Genomic DNA, 25,480 nt, shown 5'->3' on the forward strand with positions numbered 1-25,480 from the left:
TTGGGCAATTTTGGTTCATATGTTTTTCCCAAGTGGAAATAACTGATATTCACTACCCTAAGCAACGACAGTGAGAGCTATAATTTGTGAAAATAAGCAAGAAGTCAAACATACAAGAAGAGATTAAATTCCATCTTGAAATACACCTATGGCTTAAATAATAAATAACAATAACATGGCCCAAGTATTACACTCTATATCCATGAGTGTAATACTTCCACTTACACCACTGTTTAATGTAATTTTATATTTGAATAGCACTTCAGACTTTTCAAAGTATCAGCACATTTCTCACTTCATGTCCTCAATACCCTATGAACATCTGCGTTGTAGGTAGGACAGGTTTGATTCAGTTTTAGATCTCAAAACAGAAAGGTTACGAGAGAACTTACAAGTCCATTGTAAGCCAGGGATAGAATATAAGGGTACAGAACTTCTGGTCCAATATTTGTCCAAGTGATGTCTGTGGACCATTACTCATCTGTGTGTACTATTTACTAAGCTAAGACTGTTCCAGGAACTAGAGGCAATAGGCATATATGCAGGCAATAGCAATATGACATGTGATCTTAAGACATACTTAAGGTTTGAGTGACTACTGCCCTACTCCAATTTATTTTATAATATTTAGATGTTTCATACAAGAGTAATGGGTGGATTGAAAAGACTAAAAATAAAAGACAACTGCTGTGTCCATTAAAAGGTTGCCAGATTATCTGAATTCTAAAGGTGATATCACTTTTAATTCAGGGTATAAAGAGATAATTTATGAAGGTGGTGACATCTGCCCTAGGCTTTTATTTTTTATTTTTTTTTTTTATTTTTATTTCTAGGAGAGAGAGAGACAGCATGAGCAGGGGAGGGTCAGAGAGAGAGGGAGACACAGACTCTGAAACAGGCTCCAGGCTCTGAGCTGGCAGTCAGCACAGAGCCCGACGCGGGGCTCGAACCCACGAACTGCGAGATCATGACCTGAGCGAAAGTCGGACGCTCAACCGACTAAGCCACCCGGGCGCCCCTGCCCTAGGCTTTTAGAAGTGGACTGAATTTCCATCAAGGATTGAGAGGCTAGTACAGATAAAGAAATGAAGAGACTGAAAAGATACCCCTGGCTGCTTCATAGAGTATGATATAGACTTTCCTAAATGGTACTTTAGAAAAATCATCCCTATAATATGTTAAAGTTGCAGAGGTTTTGTGCACCTTACAAAGATTTGCTTAATTTTATACCCACAACAGATTCTATTAGGTTCAAGGACAAATATTAATTCTCAAATATGCAGATAAAGAAAGCCAGCTAAATGAGGTTGACTTGTGCAAGGTCACATTTCAACACTGCTCTTTCCTTTTAACATTATAGATCCCTGATCATCAATGTGGAACAGATATCAAAGTCTGTTATCTGAAATATGGAGAACTGATCAGGCCTGGGATACTAAGATACATAAGAACTCTACTATGATAATTTAAGGCAAAAGGCAGTTATTTGTCTTTAATTAAATGTAAATAATAATAGGCATGTGGTCTTCTTAGTAAGAAAGAGAAAATAACAGAGAGACAGAGATTCAAATGAGGAATCCCTTATAAGCCCTAATAACTGAGATATTAAAAAAAGCAACTGTGGGTATAAGCTAAGGGGGTCGGGCAAAAGAAAGTAGCATAATATATGGAGGGGCAAAAGTGAACAGATAAGGGGAAACACAAACAGCACTTTCTAGTGTTGTATTTTTCAGTTTTCTCCCAGAAATTGCCTTTAAAAAAATCTCTTGATGATCACACTTCGAAATTCAATGCTATTCTTAGCCATCAAACATACTTATTACTCTTTACCTTTTCTAACACATGAGGATTCTAAATGATGCAAATAACAATCTTACTTGTATTAATAAATGTTAAGTCTCTACTTTGTGTAAAATATTATGGAAGATACAAAAACAAAGTCTCCAGTCTCAAAGGTTTATTTATTTTGGCAACATCAGTAGGTCCAATCACTAGACTGCATTCAACAAAATCTATTGGACTTTATTCCCATAAACAGAAAGGACATTTTTTTCTCTATAGAAAAACAAAATTTAAAAGCCACGAATAAGAAGATCCACATCACACAGAGACTGATCCAAGGAACTGGGTTATGAATCTATCTGGCCTATAGCAAGTACTCCATAAAATGATTATGTTGTACATGTAAGAATGATTTTCCTTAGTTAAAATGTAGCATAAAGTTGGAAAGAACAGAGGTGGAATAACAGTTAACTGCTAGTAAGAAAAAGAGAACTTCAATGAGTATGAATAACAGTACAAACTTATTACCACAATCCAAAGAACTTAGGGTCTCTGTATAGAAATACTGATACCCACTTTAAATTCTCCAGAACCAATTTATAAATCTTTGTCTACCTCAGCTATACCATCCTCACTACCAATCCTGTATCATTCCTCTTGTCTATCTTTCTCACCCTGTCCCAGTGAACTGGGTAACTGAAAAGGTAGTGAACCAACAACTGAAAAAAGGAAGAAACAATACTTTTTTCTTTTGATTTTTTCCAATTCTACTGTCTCATATCCTATCCTATCTACCTTAATATAAAATGAAGAACAATATTGTACTTTACAAGTAAAATGACGATAATGTCTTCTAATTTTCTTGCTCCCAAATCCGTTAATTTGGTTTTCTTGAAAGTGACCTCAGTTGCTATTCTTTTTCGTTCAGCGGTCCTTGATAAAAAAGAGATTCTTAACCTTTGTAATACAGAAAGTTTAAATTTATAATGGATGAGTCATGGGTGAGTCTCTATAGTCTAACTTTTGGGTATTAAAAAACTCATTTTCTCTGTGCCAAAGACAAGTAGATTTGTGAAGCAATAGAGTTTGTCTCATTTGACATGAAATCATTCTCTTTTTAGTGCAGAGTACCTAATATGTTCTTTGTAACCACTTAACTATCTTTCATTTCTTACAGTGGTTAATTACATGTTTTAGAGTACAGCTGAATATCACTACACTAAAAAAGTAAACTAATGATCAATTACTCCTGTTATCATTATAGTTTATATAACACATAGTATACATTTATGTTATATTTATTCATATAAAAACAAATGACATGATTATTACTTATTATCTCTACCTCTCTAGAGAATGTTTCTTCAATTGCTCATAAAAGTAATGCTGGTAAAAAGGACTGGCTAGTACAGGGCATACACAAAAGAGTATAAGTAGATTGTCCCTTAAGGAAAAAGGAAAAAAAAAAAAAGACTACATCCACTTTTGATTTCTACTGTCAACAAGGATCAGAAGGATAAACTGGAGTTTATGGATGTTCACACCGCTAGTAAAATATTTAAAAAATTTTTCAGGGGCTGCTGGCTGGCTCAGTCAGTGGAACACGTGACTCTTGATGTAGGGGTTATGGGTTCAAGCCCCACATTGGATGTAGAGATTAAAAAATTTTTAATCTTAAAAAAATTAATAACTTTAGACTCTCCTTAAGATATTATAATTAGGGGTGCCTAGGTGGCTCAGTAGGTTGAGCATCAGGCTTTGGCTCAGGCCATGATCTCGCAGTTCATGAATTCGAGGCCTCCATCAGACTCTGGGCTGACAACTCAGAGCCTGGAGCCTGCTTCACATGCTGTGTCTCCCTCTCTCTCTGCCCTTCCCCTACTTGTGCTCTGTCTCTTTTTCTAAAAAATAAACAGACATTAAAATAATTTTTTAAGTATATAATTATAGTTGGTTATGTGAAAAGGAGAGGGAGTAATTAAGGTCCAATTATGTATGACAACAATAATGATGACAATGATACATTAAGAACAGCAAAAGCATTCTATGGGGAGCCTGGGTGGCTCAGTTGGTTAAGCATCCAACTTCAACACTGGTCATGATCTCAAGGTTTGTGAGTTCAAGCCACACACCAAGTTCTGTGCTGATGGCTAAGGGCCTAGACCCTGCTTCGGATTTTGTCTCCTTCTCTCTCTGCCCCTCCCTCACTCGCACTCTGTCTCTAAGAATAAGCAAACATTAAAAAAATTGTACTAGCATTCTTATATTTTTATACCTATTTATTTGACCATCAATATAATCCTATAAGATAGATATGAATATTACAATTTCACAAAAAAGAATGAACCAAGGCTCAGAGAATGTGAAAAAACTAAATTTCGTAAACTGTATCTCTGACAAATGCTAAAGTTAGGATTATGTATGAGAAGTTCCTGAGTCTACTACACTTCTCTACTCTTCCTACTATACTGGAGTGATGGATTGCATAAAAAGGCTACAAATTATACCCATCTCAGGATAAATGTTTTTTTGTAATATAACCTTGTTGCTTGCTCTGTAATCATGTCTTTGAAAGAAAGACTTTAATTTTCAAGACGTGAAATTTATCAATATTCATTCTCTTATCATGCATGCTTTTTGAGTCTTCTTAAGAAATACTGCCTTAGCAAAGTCACATTATCTTCTATGAATATTATAATAAGTTTCAGCTCGTAGGTTTACAACTATAATTCATTCAAGTTAATTTCTGGATACAATATGACATAAGCGTCAAGGCACATACCCCTAAACTTGAACGATCTACCATTTCTCCAGTACCGTATGCTCAGTTGCCTTGGCACCTTTGTCAAAAATCAACAGACCATAAATGTGTACATCTTTCTAAACTCTGCTCTGTTCAACTGATCTGCCCTTATGCTAACATCACAGTCCTGAATACTACAATTTTATCATGGCATATCTTAAAATCAAAGTGTTAATTCCTCAAATTTTGTCTCTTTTTTTTAAAATATGGGTTATTATAGGGGCGCCTGGGTGGCTTAGTCGGTTGAGCGTCTGACTTTCACTTAGGTCATGATCTCGCGGTTCGTGGGTTCGAGCCCCGCGTCGGGCTCTGTGCTGACTGCCAGCTCAGAGCCTGGAGCCTGTTTCAGTCTGTGACTCCCTCTCTCTCTGACCCTCCCCTGCTCATGCTGTCTCTCTCTCTCTCTCTCTCCTAGAAATAAATAAAACATTAAAAAAATATATGGGTTATTATAGATCTTCTGAATTTCCATATCAATTACAGACTCAGCTTATCAAGTTCTATCAAAAAGCCTCCTAGGGTTTTGACTGAGACTGTGTTGAATCTATAGATCAATTTTGGGAGAAGTGAAATTTTAAACTTATTGAGTCTTCTGATCCATGAACATAGTATACATTTCCATTTACTTACATCTTCTTTAATATATATCAGCAGTATTTTGTTGCTTTCAGCATCAGGTCTTATACACAATTATTATTTATTCTTAAGTATTTCGTTTTTTATGTTATTATAAATGACACTGTTATTGAACTTCCAGTTTCCGACTGTTCACTATTATGAAATAAGCATATACAAAACTAAAAATGATTTCTATATATTGATTATATATACTGTGATTTCAATAGACTGATTTAATAGTTTTAAGGGCTTTTTAAAAAAATCCTTAGGATTTTCTAGAAACACAAGCAGGTTGTCTATGAATAAAGACAGTTTATTTTTTTCTAGTATGTGCTTTTTATTTATTTTCTTACCTTACTGCATAGCTAGGAACTCCAGTACACTGTTGAATAGAAGTGGTAAGGTCAGAAATTCTTGAATTGTTCCTAAACATAAAAGAAGAGCATGCAGTCTTTTACCATTAAATATGACGTTAGTTTTAGGTTTTTGGTAGACACCCTTTATCAGTTTAAGGGAGTTCTTTTTAATTCCTAGTTTGCTAAGTTTTGTTTTTAAACATTTCATTCTAGACCATTTGAACTAAGCAGAGAATATGCCACATCAAGCAGAAGAGTCACTCAAACACTTCAGTATTTTAAAGTACTAACTTGTCTTGATATAGAAGGGGCATCTCCAGATTAAGATCAAATAAAGGTGGACACACTGTTACTGCTTGTCAATTAACAAACATCAGGATATAGAAGAGTCAGAAGGCTATTGTGACTTTTTGGTTTGGTTCTGGACTGAAAGTTCCTGTATTTCAACTCTGACTGGCAGTATGAATCCCAAGTGCTTTGATATTATTGAACAAGGAAAAATCAGTAATAAATAAAAGATAAAAACCAGATTAGGTGCTAAATTTCAAAGTAAAAAAGTTAATTTTGTTACATTTTATAAACTGCTATGTTTTATGACTTTTAGGAAACTACTGTACATATTATTCTTAATCTGTGCATATATTTTGTAATTTTGACAAGTCTTTGCAAAAATATGGAAACTCATTTCACATGAAAATGACTTTGTTGATAAGTTTATTTTAAAAAATCATTAGAGGCATCTGGGTGGCTCTGTCAGTTAAGCAACTAACTTCTGGTTTCGACTCAGGTCATAGTCTCACGTTTCAATGACTCAAGCCCTGTGACAGCTTCTGCACCAACATCATGGAGCCTGCTTGGGATTCTCTTTCACCCTCTCTCTGCCCCTCCCCTGCTCATACTCTCTCAAAATAAACATTTTGAAAAAATAAAAAGTAAAAATAAAAACTCATTAAATTTTGACGGTCTCTTTCAATATACCTTGTTTTTTTCTTTTGTCTTTTTTTTTCTTTTATTAAATTCCACATGAGTGAAATCAATACTGGTCTTAGACTGACCTTTTTATTGAGTATTATACATTCTAACTCCAACCATATTGTTGCAAATGGCAAGATTTCATTCTTTTTTTAGTGTTTATTTATTTTTGAGATAGAGACAAAGCACAGATGGGGGAGAGGCAGAGAGAGGAGACAGAATCCAAAGCAGGCTCCAGGGTGAGCTGTCAGCACAGAGCCCAACATGGGGCTCAAACCCACGAACCACAAGATCATGACCTGAGCTGAAGTCAGACACTTAACCGACTGAATCACCCAAGTGCCCCAAGATTTCATTCTTTATGGCTAAATAATAATATATATACATATACCACTCCTTTACCCATTCATCTATTGATGGACACAGATTGCTTTCATGTCTTGGCTACTGTAAATAATGCTGCAATGAACACAGGAATGTTTGTATCTTTTTGAATTACCATTTTTTAAATGTTTATTGATTTTTGAGAGAAAGCATGCAAATAGGGGAGGTCAGAGAGAGAGGGGATAGAGGATTTGAAGCAGGCTCTGTGCTGACAGCAGCGAGCCTGATGTAGGACTCGAACTCATGAACTGTGAGATCAGGACCTGAACTGAAGTTGGATGCTCAACCGAGCCACCCAGGCGCCTATATTCATTTTCTATGGGTAAATAACCAGTAGTGGAATTACTAGATCATATGGTAATTCTATTTTTAATTTTTTGGAGAACCTCCATACAGTCTTCCACAGTAGCAGCACCATTCTGCATTCCCACCAACAGTGCACTAGGGTTCCTTCTTCTCCACATTTTCATCAACACTTGTTTCCTGTGTTTTTTGTTTTAGTCATTCTGATATGTGTAAAATGATATCTCATTGCAGTTTTAATTTGCATCTCCCTGATGATTAGTGATGTTGAGCATCTTTTCATGTGTCTATTGGCCATCTTTATATCTTCTTTAGAAAGATGTCTATTCAGGTCCCCTGACCATTTTTTAATTGAATTCTTTTTTTTTTTTTTGAGTTGTTTAAATTATTTATATGTTTTGGGTATTAACCCTTTATTGGATATATCATTTGCATATATTTAGAGAGAGAGAAAAAGAGAGTCAATCTAAACTATCAGTCACTGGGTCTCAAAAGCAAAGCAACCATTTCAAATTTTTAAGGTCATCTTAGAAGAAAGCTCCTAAGGAGAGAGTAAATCACAGGTCTCCAGAAAATTCACGTGATTAAATTTATTTATTAAGTGGTAAGTGGCATAATCAAAAGGCACTTTCTCCTAGGAAAGCCAGCATAAGGAATTAGGATTAATTCTGTGGGAGCTCTCCAATATTACTGAGAAAGAAGAGAATCCACTTCATCTCTTAGGTCAGAGAGCTTATGTGATTTTTGTTAACTCCAAAAGTATTTTCACCTGTGCCCACAGAAAACACCATGAACAACTTTAACTGTATTTTAGAAAGAGAGGCAGATGGACTCTGTAATAAGAGATGTTCCATCCTCATAAGGATATACTGAGTGTGACAACAATGCAGAGGCAGATACTGAACAACTCTGGTATTAAAAATGCTATATTTGGAAAGTTTTACTGGGTAACTTTATAACACTATGTACTGTATATGAAGAAATTTCCAGGTGTGGGGAAATTTCATGCAGTAACCTAAAATAATTGAGACTATTTAAGGGTTGCCTAGAATATGACAACCTAGACTTATGAGCTCTATGCTCTAACCTCTAAGTCACAGGCAGCATAGCAGCTGTACTTCTTTTCTTTATCTTTTATAGTACTAATAACATAGTGAAATTGAATATTACTTAATGGCCAAATTAACATATACATAAAACTTCACATAATGACATAGCTTTTGGTAGACAGGTTAGCAGCTGGATGCAGAATGAAAGTAAAAAGAGAGACTATGAGTAGCTGTGTCAAGCACAATTACCCAGTATTCCACTCTCAGTAAAACTCAATTTAAAATTATCATTTCAAGCCTTTCATGGGACCTCATCTATCATTATTTACAATAACTTATATTTAACTGAAATGATCAGGAATGAGTCCTTTCTACATACTCTGGTTATGTGAAAATTAATTTTAAAGCAACAATATTCCATAGTAGTTGATTACTGACAATACGTCTAAGTATGTTAATAAACAGTAGACCATTGAACAATGCAGAGTTAGAGGCATCCTGCCATGCAGCTGAAAATCTGCATATAACTTCTGACTCCCCAAAAACTTATTAATAGTCTATTGTCAACTCTTCCAGTAATACAAACAGATGAACACATATTTTGTGTGTTACATGTATTATATGCTGTATTCTTATAATAAAATAAGCTAGAAAAAAGAAAATGTTAAGAAAATCATAAAATACATTTACAGTATATAAATGAACCCATGTTGTCTTTCAAGAGTCCACTGTACTGTTTAATTTAGTGAGAATACAGGCATTCCCTGGAGAAATTGCACATTTGGGCCCAGACTACCATAATAAAGCAAACATCACAATAAAGCAAGTCAAATGAATTTTCTGGTTTCCCAGTGCTAATAGTAATGTTTAGACTACCTAAAGTGTGCAATAGCATATTTGAAAAATCAGTGTATATATCTTAATTAAAAAATACTCTATGGCTAAAAAAAATGCTAATCATTATCTGAGCTTTCAGCAACTCACAATCCTTTTGCTGGTGCAGGGTCTTGCCTCAAAGTTGATGGCTGCTGATGGATCAGGGTGGTAGCTGCTGAAGAATGGAACCGTTGTGGAAATTTCTTAAAATAAGACAGCAATAAGTCTGCCACATCAATTACTCTTCCTTTCACAAACAATTTCTCTGTCACATATGATGCTGTTTGATAGCATTTTACCCACAGAATTTCTTTCAAAACTGGAATCAATCCTCTCAAATCCTGCCACTGCTTTATCACCTAAGTTTCTGTGATATTCTAACCCCTTTGTTGTCATTTCTACAATCTTCACAGCATCTTCACCAGGAATAGTTTCTATCTCAAGAAACTACTTTCTTTGCTCATCTGTAAGAAGCAATTCTTCATCCATTGAAGTTTTATCACAAATTGCAGCAGTTCAGTCCGATTTTCAGGCTCCAATTCTAATTCTAGTTCTCTTCCTATTTCCACATCTGCAGTCACTTTCTCCAATCAAGTCTCAAACCTCTCAAAGTTATTCATGAGGGCTGAAATCCATTTTTTCCAGAGTCCTGTTAATGTTGATATTTTGACCTCTTTCCATGAATAACAAATATTGGGTTTTTTTAAGTGATTTTTTTAAATTTTTTTACAAATAGTTTGTCAAATTAGTTTCCACATAACACCCAGTGCTCATCCCCACAAGTGCCCTCCTCCATGCCCATCCCCCCTCCCCCCCACATCCATCAGTCCTCAGTTTTTCACAAATATTGTTAATGGCATCTAGAATGGTGAAAACTTTTCAGGCAGTTTTCAATTTACCCAGATCCATCAGAAGAATCCCTATCTATGGCAGCTATAACCTTAGAAAATGTAGTTCTTAAATAATAACATGTGGACACTGAAATGATCCCTTAATTTATGAACTGCAGAAGGGATGTTGTTGGTTTAATGGCATAAAAACAACACTCATCTCAGAGCTCTTGGGTGACCGGGCGCATTGTCAGTGAGCAGTAATATTTTGAAAGGAAGTTCTCAACAGCGGACTTAGAATATTTGTAAACAGATGTGCCATCATCCAGGCTTTGTGGTTCCATTTTTAGAACATAGGCAGAGTAGATTTAACATAATTCTTAAGGGCCCTAGGATTTTCAAAATAGTAAATATGCATTGACTTAAAATTCCATTAGCCACTAATAAGAGAGCTCTGAAGCCAGGCACTGACCTCTCCTAACTATCAAAGTCCTAAATTGCATTTCTTCCAACAGAAGGCAGTTTCATCTACACTGAAAATCTGTTGTTTAGCATAGTCACCTTCACTAATTATCTTAGCTAGATTTTCTATTTTTAAAGCAGCACTGGCTCCTTTACCTTGCACTTTGATGTTATGTAGATGCCTTCTTTCTTTAAACCTTATGAACTTTCTCACTCTCCTAGGCTACACAAAATTGAAGAATTAGAGCCTTGCTGTGGAGTCGGGTTTGGCTTAAGGGAATGTTGTGGCTGGTTTGATCTAGGCAGACCACTCAAAGTTTCTCCATATCAGCAAAAAACCTACTTGACTTTCTTATTATTTGTATATCCACTGGAGTAGTACTATTTATTTCCTTCAAGAACTTTTCCTTTGCATTCACAACTTGGCTGTTTAGCACACAAGGCCCAGCTTTCAGCCTGTCTCAACTTTCCACATGCCTTCCTTTCTAAGCTTAATCATTTCTAACTTCTGATCTAAAGTGAAAGATGTATGACTCTTCCTTTCACTTGAATACTGACAGGCTATTGTAAGATTATTAACTGGTTGAATTTCAGTGGTGTTGTGTTTCAGGGAATATGGAGGCCCAAGAAGAGGAGACAGGGAAATGGAAGGTTGGTAAAGCAGTCAGAAAACACACATTTATTGATTAAATTCACCATCTGAGATGGGCGCTGTTCTCAGTGTTCCAAAACAATTACAACAGTAACATCAAAGATCACTGATCACAAATCATCATAATATAATAAGAATAAAGCTTGAAATATTGCAAGAATTACCAAAATGTGACATGAAGACACAAAGTGAGCAAATGCTGTTGGAAAAATGGTTCTGATGTTCTTGTTCCACACAAGATTGCCACAAACCCTCAATTTATAAAAAATGCAATTATCTGCAAAGTGCAATGAAATGAGGTATGTCTGTATTATAATCCATCTAGATGTTTTGAATATTTAGGTACTTGCTGTTGCATTTTTTGAAATAGGCAAAATGTGTAAAACTTCTGAATATCCCTTGAAAATCTTTGTCTCTGTTTTCTTTCACTTTCCCAACAATTCCTAGTTTATCTGAATTTTCCTCTCAGTTTGCTGCTTTATGCTCACCCAACAAAATTTCTTTTTGTCACCTCAGCACTTAGCATTTTAATTCTCCCTCTCTGTTGCATCCTTCCTTCCTTTTCTGCCACTGATTTTCCTCTTTTTTTTGCATTTTGCAGAAACTTGGTTTGCACACCAATAGCAATACCTTAAGTTCTCTATCTTCTTCTCAGTTGGAGTACCTAACATACAACTAAACACTTCTGCTTTTCTCCATGTCTTGTCTACTATGACCCTAGCATTCAAAACAATACTACTTTATTGGGAGCTTTTATTTCTTAAACATAATTTATTGTCACATTGGCTTACATACATTATTGGGAGCTTTTAATTAACTTGGGACCCAAGTAGTGATTAACTATACTTTTTGTATTAGAGTTTCTTATGACTGAACTCAAAACAATTTCCTGATGCAATCATGAAATACTCTCCAATTAATATGATCAATAAACCCTGTATGTTACTTTTCACTAGGGAAAAAAGAAACTCATATTTTGTTTTTTGTTTCTCTATTTTGAGAGAGAGAGAGAGGGAGAGAGAGAATGAAAAGGGGAGGGGCAGAGAGAGGGAGAGAGAAAATCCCAAGCAGGCTCCACGCTGTCAGTGTAGAACCTGACCTGGAGTTTGTTCCCATGAACCATAAGATCATGACGAGCTGAAATCAAGAGATAGATGCTTAATTGACTAAGTGACCCAGGTCCCCAAGAAATTGATATTTTATTTTATTTTATTTTACAAATAGTTTATTGTCAAATTAGTTTCCACATAACACTCAGTGCTCATCCCCACAAGTGTCCTCCTCCATGCCCATCCCACCTCCACCCCACATCCATCAGTCCTCAGTTTTTGTCAGCATTCAAGAGTCTCTCATGGTTTGCCTCTCTCCCTTTCCCCCACCATTTCCGCCCTTCTTCTCCCCCTTGTTCCTCCGTCAAGTTCCTCCTAATCCTCCTATACGTGCAAACATATGATATTTGTCCTTCTCTGCCTGACTTATTTCGCTCAGCATAACACCCTCAAGGTCCATCCATGTTGCTACACATGGCCAGATTTCATTGTTTCTCATTGCCATGTAGTATTCCATGGTATAGATAAACCACATCTTCTTGATCCATTCATCTGTTGATGGACACTTAGGCTCTTTCCATGTTTTAGCTATTGTGGAGAGTGCTGCTATGAACATTGGGGTACACGTGCTCCTATGCCTCAGCAAAGAAATTGATATTTTAGACACATATTTCAGATCAAAGATTCTCAATTCTAAATGTTATTATAGCTTCTGAGAATAAACAGTTCAATATTATTTGGCAAGTATTCAACACATGATTTTTCTTGAATCTCACTTAAATTCGTTAGGCCAAGTCCATAAAAAACACAAATTTGATGGTCAGGTTTTTTCCCCCTCTCTTGGTTTCACCTGAGTTATGACTCTTGTAAGTAATTAAAAGCACAATTATATAAGAATATGGTGCTAATCTTCAGTCTAGCCAAATCTTAATGGAATGAGCAATATGGAGCTACTTAATATATCTACCCAATGGTAGTACTTAATACATCCACCCAATGCAATACTTTGCAAATGTAAGAAAGAATGAAGAAGTTCTCTATGCGTTGATATGGAAAAAAACCTTCCATTATACAACTGTCAAATACGATGAGGAAAAACATAAAATATGCTACCTTTGTTGAAAAAGAAAGTGAAAATAAGAGTATGTATTTGCATAAAGAAATACTGGAAGGATATACAAACTAAAAACAGCGTTACATGCATGGTTCAGTCAGTTAATGACTGCACTTCAGCTCAGGTCATGATCTCGTGGTCCGTGGGCTGGAGCCCCCCTGCAACAGGTTCTGACAGCTCAGAGCCTAGAGCCTGCTTTGGATTCTATGTCTTCTTTCTCTGCCTCTCTCCGACTCATGCCCTGTCTCTCAAGTCTCTCTCTGTCTTTCAAAAATGAATAAATGTTGGGGTATCTGGGTAGTTCAGTTGGTTGAGACTCTGACTTCGGGTCAGGTCAGGATCTCACAGTTTATGGGTTCGAGCCCCACATAGGGCTCTGTGCTGATAGCTCAGAGCCTAGAGCATGCTTTAGATTCTGTGTCTCCCTCTCTCTGCTCCTCCCCCTTTCTCTCAAAAATAAACATTAAAAAATGAATGTTAAAAAAATTTTAATAAAATAAAAACAGCATTACATAAGAAAGAATGTAGGCAGGAACCTGGTAGGCAAGGAACAAATACAGGGTCATTCCAATTGTCAGTATATAACTTCCTACATTCGTTAATTTTTAATCACATGGAATATATTGAGTATTGAAAAATAATCTAACTAGGTTAAATCTCCTCTCAATGAGATTATACATAAATCTCAAGTTCAGAGGAAAACAATTATTTTTAATTAAGATATACTGAAAATCAATGTGCTAACAAAAAACAAAGGGTTCCTAAAAGAATTCACTCTCTCAATACCATGGTATATCATAATCATATATCATTTGCCTATAATTTTATTCAGAACACCCAGCTAGGTACTGAGTGATACAAATAAATTAACATTTCATATAAGACAAAGGAATTAGAGAAGTGGAAAGAAATGACGACTAGTCCAGGAAAGTAAATTGCTGTATCAAAGATGCCAATGGAGGAAAAAAAAAACAAAACACTGAGTATGCTTAAGGATACTGACTATACTAGTTTGACTGAAACAAGAGGCTGGTAAAGGTAACAGTGAGAGAAAAGGATGAAGTCTAATAACTAGAGTAATACCTGATATTTGTATAGTATCTCACTTATAATACCTCATGTAAGCATCAAAACCACCATATGAGAATACTCTGGTTTCTCTTCAGATCGAATAAATCTTTCGCCTTTTACAAAACCACCATATGAGAAACGGTGGATGGCAGAGTGCCCTGAATATCAGGTTGTAAGTATCTAGCAGCAACATCTAAGATGGACTACTCCGTCCATTAGAGAATAAAGAAGAAACTGGAGGCAAGGAGACTTGTTATGAAAGATCCAGTCTGAGTTAATAAGGATGCAGGTTAAAGTGATAATGGTGAAAACAGGAAGAAATTTATCAGAGTACAATGATAACTGGGATAGAAGGTAAAACAGTCTGTCAGGGCTTAGACTCAGTTACAAGAGAATGATATGAAGTCCGGATGGAGAGGAGGTGTGTTTAGTAAGAGTCTGGTTTCAGAAATAGGTCTGAAGCAACAGTGGCACACCCAGTTTCCAGAGCCTCTATCTAACGAGTGCTTCAATGCCCACCATCACATAGCCAAGCGAGTTGTGTTTCTCTACCATTAAGCCCAGGGCTGGTATGGAACAGAGGAATAGAGAGAGTGACTGCTTAAGGGGTATGCAGTCACCTTTGAAGATGCTTTGGAACTAGATAAGGGTGATGGCTGTAAAACACTATAAACACACTAAATGCCACTGAATTGTGCACTTTAAAATGGTGAATTTAGGGTCCCTGAGTGGTTCAGTCGGTTGAGCATCCCACTCTTGATTTCAGCTCAGGTCATGATCCCAGGATTGTGGGATCCAGCCCCACATTAGGCGCCACAATGAGTATGGAGTCTACTTAAGATTCTCTCTCCCCTTCTGCTCTTCTCCCCCACTCACACTCTTTCTAAAAATAATAATTATTATTATTGGATAATTATTATTTACATTATATGAATTTAATTTCAATTGGAAAATTAAAAAGGCAGCTGAAATAAGACTACAATACCTTTCATCATATTGCTAAAAGTCTATGCCCAAAACACCCTGTGCTTTCCTTCCAGTTCACTCTACCTATCCTTCTCTATCTTCCAAACCGATCCAGTGCACCTCTGGGATTTTCTTTAGCAGTAATTCAGACATTTTATCTTCAAACTTTTTTCTGATTGTATCTCCTTACTTTAAAATAAAGCTGGCTCTCCTCTAAATATAATACTAACTGCAGCCCATCCAGTGGGGTGTGTGTGTTTGTATATTTTTCCCCCTCACATGGTAGTTACCTCAGGACCTGGAGGAAAAAATGGATTTCCCTGGTCCTACTGTAACCTCCAAAATTACTCTTCTATCATCACATTAAAAAACAAAACAACTTATTTCTTTGATGCTCAGGCCCTCTCAGCTATATTAACATCTCTCCCCTCTTCACTGCCATCATTTTTTAACTTTCCAGTCATTCTCTCCCCATTTGTGTAAGTCTTTGGCATCCAGCTTACAGCCTCCTTCCCCTAGTCCCTGTCATCATTTCAGATCCAAGAGAAATACTTTCTCAACAGTATGCTTTCAGGCCATGTCCAATAATACTCTCCTTCATGCCATTGTAACCATCCATTGCCAAGGTAAAATTTTGGACCCTTATCATCACTCAAAATGTTCTTCCAACAACATTAATAACTCAGATATCCTATTATTATCCACTTTCTCCATGCATGACTGCACCTGAGCAGCCAAGCAATTACTTGGGAGACTTCTCCAAAGGGCAAGTTGGTTCCATTATTAACTCATCATTACTGATCTCAAAGGAGACCTCCAGGCAAGGAAACAATCCTACATTTCTCTGGTTAATGCATTCTTCCACAGGCCACCATGGCTATTGTAAATCTTCTCCAACATTTTTGATCCTCTGACTGACACTCCTCTCTCTTGTTGTGAATGATGAACTTTCCTCCAACTTTAGAGAAAATAACCATTGGGCAAGAACCCCAACATCTTTCCAATATGAAACGCAAAAAAATATACTTACAACTGCATTCATTCTATTCTCTCTTCCTAATTCTTAACAGTGAAATATTCCTTTTCTTTTCTCAAGCTAACCTTACACTCCCTATCTCATTCTCTTCATTCATTCTTTCAACATTCAATAAATATTTAGTGAAGGCCTACTAAATGTCAGGCACTGATCTCCACATGGGAGACACAGTGAAGACAAAACCTCATGTCCTCCTAGAGCTTACCTTTTGGGACTTGGGGGGAGGATATAAATGATATACACAATAAATATAAGCAAAGTGTGACATGTTTGTATCATGACATGACAAATGACATAGTGTGTTAGAAAATAAGTGCTATGGGGAAGAGAAAAGCACTGAAGAACCAAGACTGTGTGGAGCAGAGGACAGCACTGTTTCACTGTAAAAACGGTAGTTTTTACAAATTTATTTCTCCAACTCAGATCTCTCCTCTGAGCTCCAGACATAAATATACAACTCATGAAACTCAAACAGGTCCAAAGGGAATGTATGAAAATTTCCCACACCATTGTCTTATTTCAGTAAATGAAAATACCTTCCACGAAGATTGTAAAAGCCAGACCTTGAAGTTATTCTTGATATCCTACTCTCTTTCACTTGCCCATTCAAAGTCTGTCAGTTTCATCTATCAAATATTTCTAGAATCTATCACTTACCTCCATCAACTGCTGTCATCATCACCACCACTACAATCCAAGTACAAGCTACCATCACCTTTTGTTACTTAGTCCATATTCATCCTGCCTCCTTATTTCCCCTCCCACAATCATTCTTTACAGAGCAACCAGAGTAACATTTTTCAAAACATTAAAACACTCTTGTTTAAAACACTCTTTTTCTCAACTCTTCTACAGCTTTAATCTTAAGTGTGCATACTAAATGCATACATTCTTATCAAATAATTAACATATATTCACAATTAATCAGGGACAATCTTTACACAAAAATTCTGCTACTGCTATAATTTTTTAAAACATTTATTCCCCCAGCAAGAGAGAAGACAGTTACACCTTTTTAAAGATAGACACTTTGAGGGGCGCCTGCGTGGCTTAGTCGGTTAAGCGTCCGACTTTCGCTTAGGTCATGATCTCGCGGTTCATGGGTTCGAGCCCTGCGTTGGGCTCTGTGCTGACTGCCAGCTCAGAGCCTGGAGCCTGTTTCAGTCTGTGACTCCCTCTCTCTCTGACCCTCCCCTCCTCATGCTGTGTCTCTCTCTCTCTCCTAGAAACAAATAAAAACATTAAAAAAAAAAAAAAAGATAGACACTTTGAATAAAGAATATAAGATACAATCACAATAGAGGTTCGAACAATGGTTTTCCTTCTTGTAAAACACTTACTCTTAAGATAAAGACCAATTTCCTTAAAACATGTTATAAAAGGCCATGGGTAATCTTACCCCATCCTACTCTCCTTGCCTTACTGTATTGCAGCTGTCAGATCTTTTGTCTCTAATCATGCTGGCTGATCCTTATTCTTGTCAAACTCCACAGTACTACAGGGTTTCTGCTTCAAATCATTTTCTCTCTGCCCATAGATTGGTTAACTTCTACTGATCTTTCAGATCACAGCTGAAAAAAAGTCTTTATTAACTTCTCAGACTAGGTCCAGTTGGCATGAATAGCACCATGCAACTCTGCTTTACTGTGGTTGTTTATGGTAGTAGTAGTTCTGTATAGTACTCATTTCAGTGGCAATTTCCTATTTTTTATATGGATGATCTGATTAAAGACTGTCTCCCTTGTAAAATTGCTATTGAAAACATTAAAACAAATTACTGAACTCATAGTAATAAAGCCTTATCTTAGAATGCTCTATTCTAGTAAATTAAGAATAAAATTGGATGCCTCTTAAACTAGATCTGAAATAAGTCATGAGGTTGCTATGAGCATTGTAATGTTGTAAGAGAAGTATTTTCTCAAGATCAAAGGTAAAAATTCAAACATTAGAAATTTAATACATTTAATACATCAATCTTCTAAATGAACATGTACATATATGTAGGGATGGGTATGTGTGTATAATCATCAATAGAGTCACAAAATTCTTTCATATCTAATACAAATTCTATAAGTATTTTACCCAATTTTGTAGAAGCCCAGGAACAGATTCAGATTTACTTTTTACAACCAAATAAATCAATATCAAAAAACTAAAGCTGATGAAACATCTGTGCTTCATTTGAGCAAATAAACACCATTTTTGCCATCTGCACTAGACTTAGCTACGTCCAACCTTTCACCTATCACAATATTTAATAGTAGTAGATTCAAGGTCACCAAGACAATTGAGAGAAGAGCTGAAAGCCACATGTAGTTTATTTTTAGAATTATAGACAAATTAACTTCATAAGAATTAAATAAAAACATTTCTTTGAAATAAAAGATGCCTCTCATAAAAAGACCAAAAGAAAGAAAGAAAGAAAGAAAATGTGAGAGAGAAACAATCCTGATGAGTGCCTATAAAATAATGAGATATTTTCACAAAAGATTTTCAGGGTTATAGGAACTTTGAGTCAAACCTTCAAGACTAAGTCAATTATTTCTGACTGGGTCAAAATATTTTACCTGCAGTGTTTTTCTGAAAAACACATTTAATTTTTACTTATAGAACTCGACATGCTTTCACAACATTTTTCCCATCACCACTACGTAGCTGGAAAGAAGCAATAAGAAATATATTGTTTGCCAATAAAGAAACAAAAGAAAGGATTAAACAGTAACTATATGGCTCTAGTTTAAAAGGAACAAAACTAGGATTAAGAAGAACACTGGGGAAATAAATTTGATCAGATGTAAATCTTGGCTTAGGCTCTCTTCAAGGTATTCTTCAGGGGCTCAGCTCTTAATCTCTTATGCAAAATACCTGATACACTCTACAGCCACCAATAATACATAAACAAGTGTGGCTGTTTTCCACTAAAACTATATTGCAGACTATTAAATTTTTATTACGAAATATTTTTTTCAAATATTAACAATTTTAATTTAAACATTTTAAATCATTCTTCACTCATGGGCTGCACAAAAACAGGTGATCAACAAGATTTGGCCTCTGGTAGTTTATCAACCCATGGTCTAGAAGAAAAATCACTAATACGAAAGATGACGTGTTCTGTCTCTAGTATATACGTGATCCGCGATTTCAATGAACTTCACTTTCTTCAACAACTATATATATATACACACACAAAAATTACTTAAAAATGGATCAAATACCTAAACATAAAAGTGCTAAGACTATAAAACTCTTAGAGGAAACTACAGGGGAAATATTTTATTTAAACACTGGATTTGGCAAGGATTCCTTAGCTATGAAACTAAAAAGCATGAGCAACAAAATGAAAAAACAGGTAAAATGAATTTCATCAAAATAAAAAACTTTTGTGCATCAAGGGACACTAACACAAGAAAGGAAAAATAAGCCAGTGAATGGGAAAATATATTGGCAGATCATATATCTGATAAGGGATTAATACTCAAAATACACAAATAAGTCATAAACTCAATGACAAAAAAAACCCCAGACAACTGAATACAAAAATGTGCAAAAGACTTGAGTAGACATTTCTCCAAAGAAGACATACAAATGACCAACAAGCATATGAAAGGATGCTCAATATTAGTCATCAGGGAAATGCAAGTCAAAATTATAAGATACCTCTTTATAACAGTGGCTAAAATTATTTTTTTTATGTTGAATAGCAAATGTGACTGAAGATGTGGAAAAACTGGAACGCTTGTACATTGCTGATTGGAATGTAAAATGACACAGTCACTGTGGTAACAGTTTGGTAGTTCCTCAAGAAATTAAAGATAGAATTACCGTATGATAATTCCAGTAATTCACCTTCTAGATATAAGCCCGAAAGAATTGAAAACAAGTGTTCAAACCAAAATTTGCACACAAATTTTCATAACAGCATTATTCATAATAGACAAAAGTAGAAACAATTCAAATGTCTATCAATTGCATAATGGATAAAAACGTGGCATACCTATATAACAGATAATTAAGCTATAAAAAGGAATGAACCACTGATTCATGTTACAACATGGATGAACCTTAAAAACATCTTAAGTAAAATAAGCCGACACAAAAACTATATACAGTGTATTATTCCATTTACAGAAAATGTCCAGAATAGGCAAGTCCATAGAGAATGAAAGTATAGAAGTCTCTGCCTGGGGATAGGGAGAAGGAGAATTGGCAGTGACTGCTTAATATAGGGCTTCCTTCTGTAGTGATGAAAAGTTCCAGAATTAAATAGTGGTGATAACTGCACAATACTGTGAATGTACTTCATGTCACTGAATTGTATGCATTAAAATGGTTAAAATTTTATGTTATGTGCATTTACTACAGTAAAAAAAATAATCTTTAAAAAAAAAAAAAAGGACAAGAAGGGGAAAATGCTTGCTTACCTAATGTGTAAAATGAGACTGGGTACATAGCGTCTCTTTATAAATTATTATTATTCCAGGAAAGTATGATTGCTACCAAAACACACTCTGGATAAATGAGAATTCATAAAATATGGAATACATTTTATAGTGTATAGTAGTATATATTCACAGTAACATAATATATTAGTAGTTATACATTGCCACTCCTCTTCAAACACAGCTTTATGGGTTCAAAGTCTCCACTGTAGAATAAGAATAACTCAAGAAAATGATAAGATTAATGCTTAGTGAGTTCTCTTTTTCTTTTTAAGTTTATTTATTTATTTTGAGACAGAGAGAGAGAGAGAACACACTGCACACATGAGAGCAGAGGAGGGGCAGATGGAGAGGGAGAGAGAATTCCCAGCAGGTTCTTAGCTGACAGAACAGAACCTGATGCAGGGCTCAAACTCACGAACAATGAGATCGTGACCTGAGCCAAAATCAAGTCAGGCACTTAGCCAAGTGAGCTATATATAAGGTGCCCCTATGTTCAATGAGTTCTTAACCAGAAGTCTGAGAACTGCTTGAAATTATATGTAAATTTTGTGTACGTGTGTGTATATGTGCATGCGTGCACGTGTGTCTGTATATCTATCACTATGACTACACAATTTATACTTTTTAGATTTCAATGGTACCCAGGTTGACAACTACTGATATGTCACAAGATTCCATGAAACAAAAGAACGATTTGATTTCTCAAAGAAAAGATTGGTCTTGCAAAGATAAAGTGCTTTAAAAAAGTAGAACTCAGAAATAAAAGCCTACCAAACTAATGCTTTACTCAGTTCAAGGTTAAGCTTATACTCAGTGTCTTCCCTGATGCTTTTCCTGAAGAATTAGTTCATAATTATTTCTTTTTTTATTATTTATTATTTTTCTTTTTTCCTCTTCTGAGTATTACCTTTGTGATAGTTTCCTATGTGACTCTTATTTGTTGATTTGGTATGGTTTAAAACTTAGGTATGTGTTGCCTTAATCACTAGCACTTTTGTGGAGGTCTTTTCTACCTCCATCAATGGTAAATTACCCAATGACAGAGGTATGTTTTTTACTTGTTTAGTAGCTCAAGAATATAAAGTTATTTTTACACACTCCATCTATGTCTTTTAAAATTAGTTACAAGCATGTTTTATTTATTAAGGTTCATATTCTGTTTTTCAAATGACATATATATCTTGGAGTAATTCTACAGTTTTAACACTAAATAAAATGAAACACATTCAGTTATCAAAGTCATCATTAGCTCCTAACCATGTTGACTCATTTGGTCAACCATATTTACTAATGCTTCACTGCACTATTAATATCATCCATAAATGCTTATTTTATCTACAGGGAAAGAAATTAAAATCTTTCCAGAACCTTTACCACACTAATCACTGTGTCACAAACTAAGAATGAAAGGTCATTAGCCATCATTTTGACATCAAATGATGACAAAAGAACTATGGAAATATGTTTGGCTTAAATGTGATCTACATGTTTATGAAATGCTCATTTTAAAAGTTTGTTTTTCTTTTTCTTTTTTTTGGTCATCACACACAATGTTAGAGGTATTCAGAAATTACACTAGAATCTATAGAGTTTTCTTCTATGGTTAGTCTAGTTTACCTAAGTCATTCTTTAACTCAAAATAGGAAGTCAAATAAATATCCACTTAAGTTAGCAATTTCATTTATTCTAGGTTCTCTACTATTATTATTTCATCCCCTCATTATTTTATAGAACTTCTAGTCTCTCGAAGATAGATGAAGCCCTTTCTGAGACTCTCCTTTCAAAAACCAAACCATAATTAAGCACTTTCTTTCTCTTTGCTTCTAAACCACCGTGGGCATATTTCCTCTATGGTAATAATCACACTACTCACTTCATTTATATTCTTATCTCCTTCGTCAGACAGTAAATCTTATAAGGTTAGGGTACTGTGTTTCATTCATATTATCTTTTTCTAAAACCTAAGCACAGTCTCTAGTATACTACGTGCTCAATAAATGTTTGTTCATTAATTTCTTTGAGAAAGTATTTGGGTATGAGGGACACATGCTGATATGATTTAATGATATGGAATCATTAAATAAGATAAAGCTCCTAATATAATCCAACCACACAATATCCTAACAGCTCTATCTTTTTCTATTATGTCGGCACAAAATACTCATGGGATAAATTTCAAGCAGTGTCAGAATAACTTAGCCCTTTACACATATTTCAAGTACAAAGGACAGGATGTACTTAAACTATTCTCCCTCTCCAGAAAAGAGAGCCTAAGTTAAAATTTCACTGGAGTCAAGATCACCTAATATTTAGAACCAAGTAGCTATCAATCTTTGTTTATAACATCACCGTATCATTTCAAGAGTACGTAAATGGTATATAGCACACATTACATTTATAAAAATGTTAAATTAATTTTCAACACTTTATTTTTTTAAGTTTATTTATTTATTTATTTAGAGAAAGAGAGAACATGAGCAGGGTACCATATAGGGTAGGGGCAGAGAAACAGGGGAAGAGAGAATCCCAAGCAAGCTCCATGCTGTCAGCACAGAGCAACAAATGGGGCTCAATTCCATGAACTGTGAGCTCATGATCTGAACCAAAATCAAGAGTCAGACGCTTAACCGACTGAGCCACCTAGGTGCCCCCAACACTTCTATTTTGTATCAATCTTTTATTGTTTTGCTTAGAAAGGGAATTTCTGATATGAGCTACAAAAACAAGAGAAAGAAAAACTATAGAAAATAATTATGGCAGACATTGCTAATTCCTTGTTAAAAATCTTTTTATTCCTAACAAAACTCTGATTTTGTTTGCAGTGCCAATGGGGGCCACCAGACACTTTTAAGAATAGAGGCGTCCTTGCTTCAGATTCTGTGTGTCTCTCTCTCTCTCTGACCCTCCCCTGCTCATGCTGTCTCTCTCTCTCTCAGAAATATATAAAACATTAAAAAAAAAATTTTTTTTTTAAAGAGTAGAGGTGTCCATATCATACAGTTCTGGCCTATGAGACTAAAGTAGAAAGAGTCAGCTAAGTCAGAACTGGAGAAAAAACTTCAAACAAACATAACGGGGATAGTTAACAAAATAGGAAGCTCATTTGCAGCTAACAGACACTTCACAGGCTTTATTCTAATTTTTGCAAATTAATAAATGATTTTCTCGCAAAACGCAGGTATTAGTTGACATAGTAATTGATAACATTAAACAGAGCCCTGAGCACATTACAGGCACCAAATCTATGTGCTTTACACCAAACAACTCATTAAATCCAGTCCTGAGACAAGTGATAGTATTACCACAGTTTATTAATAGCATATCCAGAATTCAAACTCAGGTAAAGTAACTCCAAAGTCTATACTGTCAACCACTATGCTCTAATTATGTTCCAAACATGCCAATACATATATGTAGGTACATATGTATGGGTGTGTATAAATATGTATTAGTAGAGATAAAAAAGTATGGTTATCACATGAATTAATGTTGAATTTGAACTTACCACATAAAACTCTCATAATAATATAATTGATAATACATTCATACTTTAAGCACATATTGTCTAGGGTCTTAATTTATAAGCATAGTAAATAAAGAGTTTATTAGTCTGGTGTGACCAAGTCTATCTTATTCACAACTGTATTCTAACCTTACTCCAGTGCCTTGTTCATAGTAGGGACTTAAAATCTGGTAAACTGAATAAACAATACATATAAAAGGTTAACGTACATATTTGAAACCAGAGCTGTTATCAAGTTTACCTGGCTAATGTTACATCCTAGAAGAAATATTTTTAAAGTGCTATATTTGTCACAATAAACATAATTGTTTATTCATAAGCCAATTTTGTATGCAATACATCTCTGAGCCTAGCTTTAAAAAAAACATTCTGCTTGTTCTTTATAATATTTAACATTCGAAAGATCTTTTTGACTAAGGCTTTCATTTTTAAATTAAGGTAATGTTAACTCACCTAAACAAAATCCCTATCTACAGTTACCTGTGAACTTTAAAAAGGATAAACAAAGACTAAATTTTTCTTAAAAGATCTGTGAGTACTGATTTTCCAAAAAGAATTTTTAAACAGGAATTTTTTTTTTTAGCTTTCTTTACCTGTTCTCCCTTATGGCATTTGCAACAAAATTTGGTATATAACAATTCAAATTACTTACTATCTCTCAAGGGTATGTTTTTTGCTAAAAGAAAGTTAAATAGGCTCGGGGCGCCTGGGCGGCTCAGTGGTTAAGTGTCACGGTTCATGGGTTCGAGCCCCGCGTCCAGCTCTGTGCTGACAGCCAGCTCAGAGCCTGGAGCCTGTTTCAGATTCTGTGTCTCCCTTTCTCTGACCTTCCCCTGTTCACGTTGTCTCTCTCTCTCTCTCTCTCTCTCTCTCTCTCAGAAATAAAACATTAAAAAAAAAAAAGAAAGTTGAATAGGCTTATTACTTCGACATCTAGAATCAAGTTATGGATATCGTACATCTTTCTTCTCTTTTTTTAATTTTAAGAGAGAGCGCAAGTGTGGTGAGGGGCAGAGAGAGAGAGAGAGAAAGAGATCCCAAGCAGGCTCCACTCTGTCAGCACAGAGCCTAACATGAGGCCTGAAGTCATGAACCATGAGATCATGACCTAAGCTGAAATCAAGAGTCAGATGTTCAACAGGCTGAGCCACCAGGTGCCCTTCTACATCTTTCTTTTGCACATATCTGC

At 35.4% G+C, this 25,480-nt stretch overlaps 1 protein-coding gene across 5 annotated transcripts in view; it reads right to left on the reverse strand.

Moving 5' to 3' along the window:
- Nucleotides 1-25,480, reverse strand: part of HMBOX1 (homeobox containing 1) — a 180,307-nt gene that overhangs the window by 130,404 nt on the left and 24,423 nt on the right. For 4 of the 5 annotated variants that reach the window (XM_039217176.1, XM_039217174.1, XM_039217181.1 and 1 more), the window contains exon 2: nucleotides 5,557-5,628. The exons of the other annotated variant lie outside the window; for it this stretch is intronic. The gene's annotated coding sequence lies outside the window, so the exon portion shown is untranslated. The remainder of the gene's footprint in view (nucleotides 1-5,556; nucleotides 5,629-25,480) is intronic. 5 annotated transcript variants of the gene reach the window in all.

This window comes from Hyaena hyaena, unplaced genomic scaffold (assembly GCF_003009895.1).
Source record: "Hyaena hyaena isolate Hyena2069 unplaced genomic scaffold, ASM300989v1 scaffold_678, whole genome shotgun sequence".
In the NCBI taxonomy this organism is placed as follows: Eukaryota; Metazoa; Chordata; class Mammalia; order Carnivora; family Hyaenidae; genus Hyaena; species Hyaena hyaena.